The sequence below is a fragment of the Adiantum capillus-veneris genome, chromosome 8, assembly GCF_014529385.1.
Source record: "Adiantum capillus-veneris isolate H3 chromosome 8, ASM1452938v2, whole genome shotgun sequence".
Lineage (NCBI taxonomy): Eukaryota > Viridiplantae > Streptophyta > Polypodiopsida > Polypodiales > Pteridaceae > Adiantum > Adiantum capillus-veneris.
In genome coordinates this window covers 78,392,690-78,401,064 of record NC_140938.1, presented here as the reverse complement: position 1 = coordinate 78,401,064, position 8,375 = coordinate 78,392,690, and positions in this window count along the sequence as shown.

The following is an 8,375-nucleotide window of genomic DNA, read 5'->3' as shown; positions in this document are numbered from 1 at the left end:
TTGAGGCTGCTAGGATGCCTATGCCATTATGCAACCTCCCATTTGATGATCCAAAGCTTGTATCTGTGGTGCATGGGACCATTGACTTGGATGCAAAGGGCAACAGGGAGGAGGATGACAAGGAGCAGGAGGTAAACTGTATCCTAATTTTCATGTTACTATTTTATCCTTCGTTGTCTTTTTTCTCAACCTTCATCGGTTTATGACAGGATGTTGTGGAGGTTGATGATTTTGCTGCAAGGACGGGTGGCAAGCGGATGGGCTTTGGACCTCAAGCTTCCCTTGCGCATTACCTCGGACAACTCCCCCCTGGCAATGTGGCCATTATCCATAATGAATTTACTCCCCAAGCCCATTTTATGACTTGGTCGTTAAAAGCTTTGAGCAAGTTTTTGTGTTTGAGTACCATTGCTCAAACTGCGCATCAAGTGTTCCTAGTGAGTAGATCCCTTGTATGCACAGCGTTTGGCACTGGCTTTCGTGGTAAAGTGCTTGCCCAGATAGGGATACATGCTTCCATTGGCTCAACTGACCTAAATGCCATAGCGCAGTCCCTCTTGACTGGGGAGTTGCCTTACGCGCAAAATAGGCGCCAGGAAATGGTCAAAAAAATTCTGAACTCCTCAGATACATGATGTAAATCACCGTGCTAGAAGGAATAAAAAATATTTGAAATTGTCTCTCTATATTGCAAATTCTTTTCAATCTGATTTGTCAATCTTGAAAATTGTTTCAATTGGTGATATGAATTGTTTTTTGACTTTGTTATTTCAAGGTATGTAATTGCAGTCAATTTGAGTATAATTGTGATTTTTAAGTACCCTAGGTGGTTAGATTAGCCTGTAAGGGGCAAAAAATGCCTGGCCACAAGGGCGCGCAAATGGCCCATCCATCAGTTTTGGATGGGCCATTTGTGCGCCCTTGTGGCCACGCATTTTTTTGCCCCTTATAGGCCAATCTACCCCCTAGGGTACTTAAAAAGCACAAATTTATTGCAATGGATTGGTTTTGCATCATTCATTTAAATGCAACCTTTTTATGGCAATTCCAGTATATGTTCACACTCAAGGACACTAGAAAAGCTCAAATCAATTATGAAATGAAGTTTCCAGCAAACTATCACTTGCTTTAGCTCTACCTACTACACCCTTGCACCAAAAAGTCAAATTACATTGGACACTTGGTTTCACAATATGTTATTTGTTTTGATATCCTATAAGGAATTCAAAGCTTGAAATGACCAAAAAAAGGTGTCCATAAGGATCCATATAAAATATTGATGCAAAACCAATATGTTTTAGTAAATTTGGTTATTTTAAGTACCCTAGGTGGTTAGATTAGCCTGTAAGGGGCAAAAAATGCCTGGCCACAAGGGCGCGCAAATGGCCCATCCATCAGTTTTGGATGGGCCATTTGCGCGTCCTTGTGGCCAGGCATTTTTTTGTCCCTTATAGGCCAATCTACCCCCTAGGGTACTTAAAAAGCACAAATTTATTGCAATGGATTGGTTTTGCATCATTCATTTAAATGCAACCTTTTTATGGCAATTCCAGTATATGTTCACACTCAAGGACACTAGAAAAGCTCAAATCAATTATGAAATGAAGTTTCCAGCAAACTATCACTTGCTTTAGCTCTACCTACTACACCCCTGCACCAAAAAGTCAAATTACATTGGACACTTGGTTTCACAATATGTTATTTGTTTTGATATCCTATAAGGAATTCAAAGCTTGAAATGACCAAAAAAAGGTGTCCATAAGGATCCATATAAAATATTGATGCAAAACCAATATGTTTTAGTAAATTTGGTTATTTTAAGTACCCTTGGGGGAAGATAAGCCTACAAGGGGCAGAAAAAGGCCTGGCCACAAGGGCGCGCAAATGGCCCATCCATCAGTTTTGGATGGGTCATTTGCGCGCCCTTGTGACCAGGCCTTTTTCTGCCCTTTATAGGCTTATCTACCCCTAAGGGTACTTAAAATGCACAAATTTACTGAAATTGACTACAATTACATATAGAACTTGAAATTACAAAGATAATAGACAGAGTAGACACAACTGTTGATCATATTGTCATTGGAAAGTCAAATCATTACAAAGATAAGGGTGTGCAATACAAAAAGAGGGGTAACTTCGGCTAATGCTCGAAGTCTCGTCGCAATCGTCGTGCAAGCTGCATATCTTTTGGCTGTATTGTCACTCGCTTTGCATGAATGACACATAGATTGGTATCTTCCAACACTGAAATGATGTGGGCCTCTGCAGCTTCTTGAATAGCCTCTAGCGCTATTGCTTGCATTCTATACTGATTTCCATAGCTTTGAAGCACTTCCTTCACAGTGCAAGCAAAGGGGGCGCGTCGAATCAAGAGCTTCGTCGTCTTCTGGTAGTGGCGGATTTTTGCAAATGCCCTTGCTATTTTTTGGCGCCGCTGCGGCTGTCTTAAGGGCACTTGCACATTTGCTGGCGGGCGGCGTGAAGGCTTCTTGAAAAACTTAGACTTGCGTCTGTTTACATGCTTAGGGGCTGGTTCTGCAGCCTGTTCTGATTCTTCCTCTTCCCTTGGTTGCCGATCTTGTCGTGTGGGGAGAGCTCCCTTGCCTTGAGGCAATGTCTTTCCCCCAACGGCCACTCGGTGTATGCGCGGTATTTTTTCTCGCAGCCATGGTGGCTCACTCTGATTCGGTGTCTGTATTGACCACCCGAGTCCTGGATGGTCCTGCTTGTGATTGGGGGCGCGACGGCTGCTCCCTATCGGACTCTGATGTTTGCTGGCCCTCTGCTTCTCTCCAGCCTTGGGCACGTTGCTTCATTCTCTTTCTAGGTGTTATATCTTGAGGAGGTGGAGATTCAACAGTCCTTGATGACTCTCGTGCCCTACCACCATGCCCACTACCAGAAGAGTTCCTGGAACGGCCAGGTGTTCGTGGCCGTTTTCTTGTGCCTTTAAGCCATGACGGCTTCTCACATCCTTGGAGGGTGTTTCTGTTGGCAGGCGGATGCTCTTTCGCGGTTTGTTTGGTGCATGCCATTTCGTTGGTAAGAGCTCACCTGTTCTTAAGAAATGAGTGATTTATGAGAGCATGCAATATTTATAAGGGCCCATTTAAAAAGGGCCCTGTTCACACTAATTTTTTAAAAAGAAGTATTATTTTTTAAATAAACATGTCGTTAAGAGTTGGACCCTGCGTTCACGTTTAGTGACTCGCGCAGTATCCACTTTGATCCTTGTCGCACTCTGCATCGCCGCCATGCAGCATGCTTGGTGGGACCTTGCGACATTTGCCACTTGTTGCTATGCTCTTGACGACTCCATTTGCGCACTTCACTAGCAATCTTGGATTGTCGCGCACGCTCCATTGTGAGCTTACGAGCAAATGTTGTGCGAAAAAACCAGTTGAACATCTCCTCCAAATAATTGGATTGCACCATTCCACCACCATGTCGAGTATTTTTGAAGTACACTCCCCTTGCTCGATAATGGGACTTCTCCATGCCTTGAGTGCTAAAAATTTCAAGCGATCCATACTTGTGCATAAAAAATGCACCATGCGCAAACAAGATATGTTGTTCACATGAGCAAACGATCCACATTAGTAAATAAAAACAATCCCTTGTAATGAATACACCATGAATGACTTACCATGTAATGTGTGATGTTATTTTCACCCCAAGAAAGGGTGAAGACCTTGGTAAAATCCGCCAAAGCTTCTTGAAATGATGCGGGAGAACACATCTTCGTTTGTGGCCTTCTTTGCGAGCTTGACCTTGTGAGGAACGGGAAATAGGTTTTCCACAATGCCATGTTCTTTGAGGGCATCCTTTAGGAGTTGAAAAATAGCCTGATAGGCTTTGGTGTTGATTCCAGCCTCATCACATGCTTGTTGAACGTCATCATCATTAACCACATTTCTTAATTTACGCATAAGGTCCTTGGTGACTGCATCCTTAATGTGCTTACCTCCAGGTGATTGTAAGATAGAAATAACGTCCTCGGTATTGAGACAACTAGTGAGAAGGTTGACTCGATTATCTTGGCTTGTTCCACCGTATGCCTCCTGGATGAAGTTTCTAGAAACAAATAAACATAAATGCTAGAAAATAGTGTGAAGTAAGAATGCAGCATGCAAGTAAAGACCAAATCACCTTGTGGCTGTAACTCCTCGTTTGCGTGCTCCTCCGGAATGTGCAAGAGTTTCAATGGATGAATACGGGCGTTTGCGTTCCCTTGAACCAAGGGGTGTTTCTTTCAAGTATGTGATGGTGTTGGTAAGCTTCTGGATGTGGGACTCCTTTTCTTGCATTTGTTGTTCAAGACTTTTAACTACCCTCTCCGAAGAGGCAACACTCTCTTGTAATGCCATCGTCTTGAGGTGAAGAGCTTGACATTCGTGCATCCACATATGCAAAGAAGCACCTGCACCCATACACAGCCGCTTGCAATAGCCTAACAAGCTTGCTTCTCCCCTCCCAAGAAATTGAAGAAATGTGGAAAGGCTATTAAACGGTGGATGGAAGCGGCTTATAGGATCGTAAGGGTACAAATGGCCATCCACCCAAATGTCAACATTGGTCTCACAAGCGATGCGACGTTCCTGTGATGACCTTTGATCACCTTCACTAGTGGTCTTCGGTGCAAATGCCGTGGGTAAGCGAATATGTATGCTTTTGGTGTGCGGAGTACCTGGTGGTGGAAGCAAACCATTTGTGATGTCCGTGAGCACCATGGAAGTTGTTGCGTGAGGAAGCAAATGATGAAAAGATAGAGGGGGAAGGGTAGAGAGGCCGAGCAGGATGGGAGGAGAGAAGGAGGGAGGGAGGGGAGGGAGAGATTGGGGAGGAGGAGGAAGGTAGGGGCAGAGAGGGAGAGGAGAGGGAGAGGGAGAGAGGAGGGAGGAGGATGAGAGAACAAAATGTTTATTACTTTTTGGGGGAAAAGATTTTTGAAAAAATGGACTTTCTAAGCTTGTGGGTTAAAAAATGGGTCAAAAAATGATTTTTGGATATGTATATATGTTGGGAGGGAGTTTTAAGTAAAAAACAAATAAAAATGAAAATTTTTAAAAAAAGTCAAATTTTGACTCTTTTTGACCCACGGAAGTGTTGATGTGGACACACCCCTATGCTTCCTTCACTTTAAAAAAATCTAGAGAGAGAAAGCAAGCCTTTAGGTCCACATCCTACATTTGTTTTAAAAAAAGGCTAGAAAAGCCTACTCAAAACTACCTTCTTCAATGTCCTTGCTTCCTAAACCCCACACAACATTAGCCTTAATCCCTAAAAATTAGGATTCCTTACAAGGCTCATGCAAGGTTCATATTTCTCCTAATGTCTCTCTCTCCATCAACGCGCTTTTCTTTTCTCCATTCCGAAGCTATGGCTCCGAAGCGTGTAACGCGAAGTTCCAAGGACACCCATGCCGTTGCACCACCAAGGAAGGTGGGAAGAAGGGTGTCAACTCCGAACGTACCTCATGCGGAAGCATCAATCGATGAAGAAGTCAAACCGTCCAACCGCCAGCACAGGAGTTAGCCGCACGCGCTCCAAATCCGATAAAACAAATTTATAATTATGCATAGTATTCATGTTGACCGGTAAGATGAACTTAGATTTAACCTTACCTTAAACCGACCGGAAACGTGATTGTTCAATCACATGAAATAAGCATATGTTTCATAAAGTAGTAAAAGTATTGTTTTTATAAACTGTTATTGTTTGATAAAGAAATATTGTTGATAAGTAATTATGGTTTGAGAATATGATTTTGATTGATCTTGTTGAAAGAAACATCTAGAATATGAAATAATGAAAGAAACATCTAGAATATGAAATCTTGTTTCGAGATGGAACTCGCCGTTAGCGAGAGGAATCCGCGGTTAGTGGAAATTAAAGTTGAGGTCATCAACTTTCTTTTCTTTACCTTGCGGTTAGCAAGATGACTTGCGGGTAGCAATATGTCCCTTGCAGTTAGCAAAAGGGAAGTATATGCATATCGCGGTTAGCGATTTGGAAAAACCTTTGCAAAGGCTCTGTCGGTTAGACAGAGAAAGTCCGTGGTTAGCGGCAAAACTTGTATAGAAACTAAAGACTTTTTCTTGTGGATTATGGAATTCTTTAACTCGGGTTATGAAAGAATTGTTCGATGATGTTTGAAAGGATTGTACTAAAGGACTGAAAAGAATTAATTAAGGAAAATTGTTGTATATGTCGTGGTAGTAATTAGATAACATTAAAAGAACGGGTGAGTGCGGTGTGGAAAGTGGGGACTGGCTTAGGTTGCCAGTCAAGGATGGGTGGACTCGATTAGTCGAGTACTTTTCACGTTGTCTTAGTTAGTTAGAGATTTATCTCTTGTCATATTTCGGAATTAAGGATAGCGGTCGTGCCTCTTAAACGCGGGGAAAAAGGCGTTGTTTTTGAATCCTTAATATGTGAAAGGTATTTTCTTCTCTTATAATGTAGGATCTAGAGTCCATAGAACCTTTAACCTCATCGACCTGGCTTGTGGCGTAGGGTCCTGTAACTACGAACACATCAGGTGGAAGTCTTCTTCTCTTTCGTTGCTCGTACCCTTGCTTCGCATTATCGGAGTAGGGTGTCGTCAACGGATTTAGGGAATAAAGAAGACTATCTTCCAAGTCGCCCCGATCTTTTAGGACGGGGACCTTACAATCTTCTCCTAGTGCAATAGAATTCACAAAAGCATTGATCACATCATTTTCTTCGTGAACAAGAAGTGAGAGTTCATCATTGTCATCATGATTTTTCTTCAATGTTTCATCAAAAAGCTCATCAAAGCATTCATTTACTTTAGAGTTGCAAACATTATTTTCTTGATCCATCTCATGATAATCAACAAACAAATCTATGTCATCATCATCATCTTTTAAGAATTCAAAATCATGCAATTCTCCATCAAAAACCGATGGAATTTGACCCACAATTCTTTGGTTATTGGTGCAAGATGTGAGTATGGAGCTACTCGGGGACTCTCCTTGGATTTCTTGGCTCATAGGGTCCTCTCTCTTCACTCCAATCTCCATCATTTGCCCACCAATCCCATGTTCATCATGGTCATCATCATCATCAAATACCCCCTCATCTGCTAGGGTATGCCATGCTCTCAATAATTATAATAAAAATCTCTTTGTATGAAGCAACTCATGCAAAATTTTAGCTCTCTCTTTCAAATCTTTGATGAGATCCAAATGCAAATATCTATGGTATAAGTTTTTACCATCAACACAAAACCAATTGAATGCTCTCTCCTATGAGACTTCAAAGTCATCTACCCATGACTTTGGCTTATATAATTTATTGTTTATAATATCATGCTTGAGAACATAATATTTCTCCAATAACGTCAATGAACAATTATGGGCTTTATGGTCATCATGACCGCATTTCGAAGTAGGTTTTTGTTTACATTGTTTCCAATTATGGTCATCTTGGCCGCAAAAAATGCAAGAATGCTTACATTTTTTTCCCATGATGCCTTTACTTTACGTCAAGAATGTACTTCAAATTACATAGCATGCACATAAAAATCTTCTATCATCATGGTGATGACGAACGACGGCAGTGTGTTACCAAACTATTTATTCTGCATGTATCGGTCGAATTTGATTGTGCGTTCTTTATTCTTTATGTTAAAAGCATTTAATCAAATTTGAACGTCGCCTACTGCTTTGCAAAGTCAAACCATGCACAGGCTGCCGTCGCCTCCTACGGCCTCAAGTTTTTGCATCGTCGTGTTGAATCATCACATTCGCAAACTTGGCAAAGTGCGCATATTGGTCCAAACACAAGCACCTTCACGGCTAGAACTGCCACCTCATTGGCAATTCAGTTCGAATCCCAATTGCCATCATCCCGCAACGCAGTTTTGCATGCAGAAATTGTTGTTTCGCTGTCGTCACAGGCCTGACCATGCAGTATATTAACTTCCATAGGTTTTGTTATCACACATGGTGACTTACCTTGGCGGTTGTGCTCCCACTTCACTGTGGCACTTCGCGAGGTCGACACCCACTGATGCATAGCCTGAGGAAAACTCTTTTACCTGCGCAAAAACCGCTAGCAAAAGTAGCATGAATTGGAGATTCGAACTCGTCCACAATTCCCCGAACGCTCCTCATGGAATGCCATAACCGCTTCAAACTTTCTCCCACGTTGTCTCCTAAAGAGACAACCAACAGGATCTCCAAAGTGTAGAAGGGGGAGATATAGAGAGGCGGCGGTTAGAGAGGTGACGCATGAGAGAGAGCGAGAGAAAGAGAGAGAGAGATACACGAGACAAGAATAGACGTCAACTTCCTCATTCCATTCATTCACATGATTGATTGATTGATTCATTTACAACAAGGCTCCAC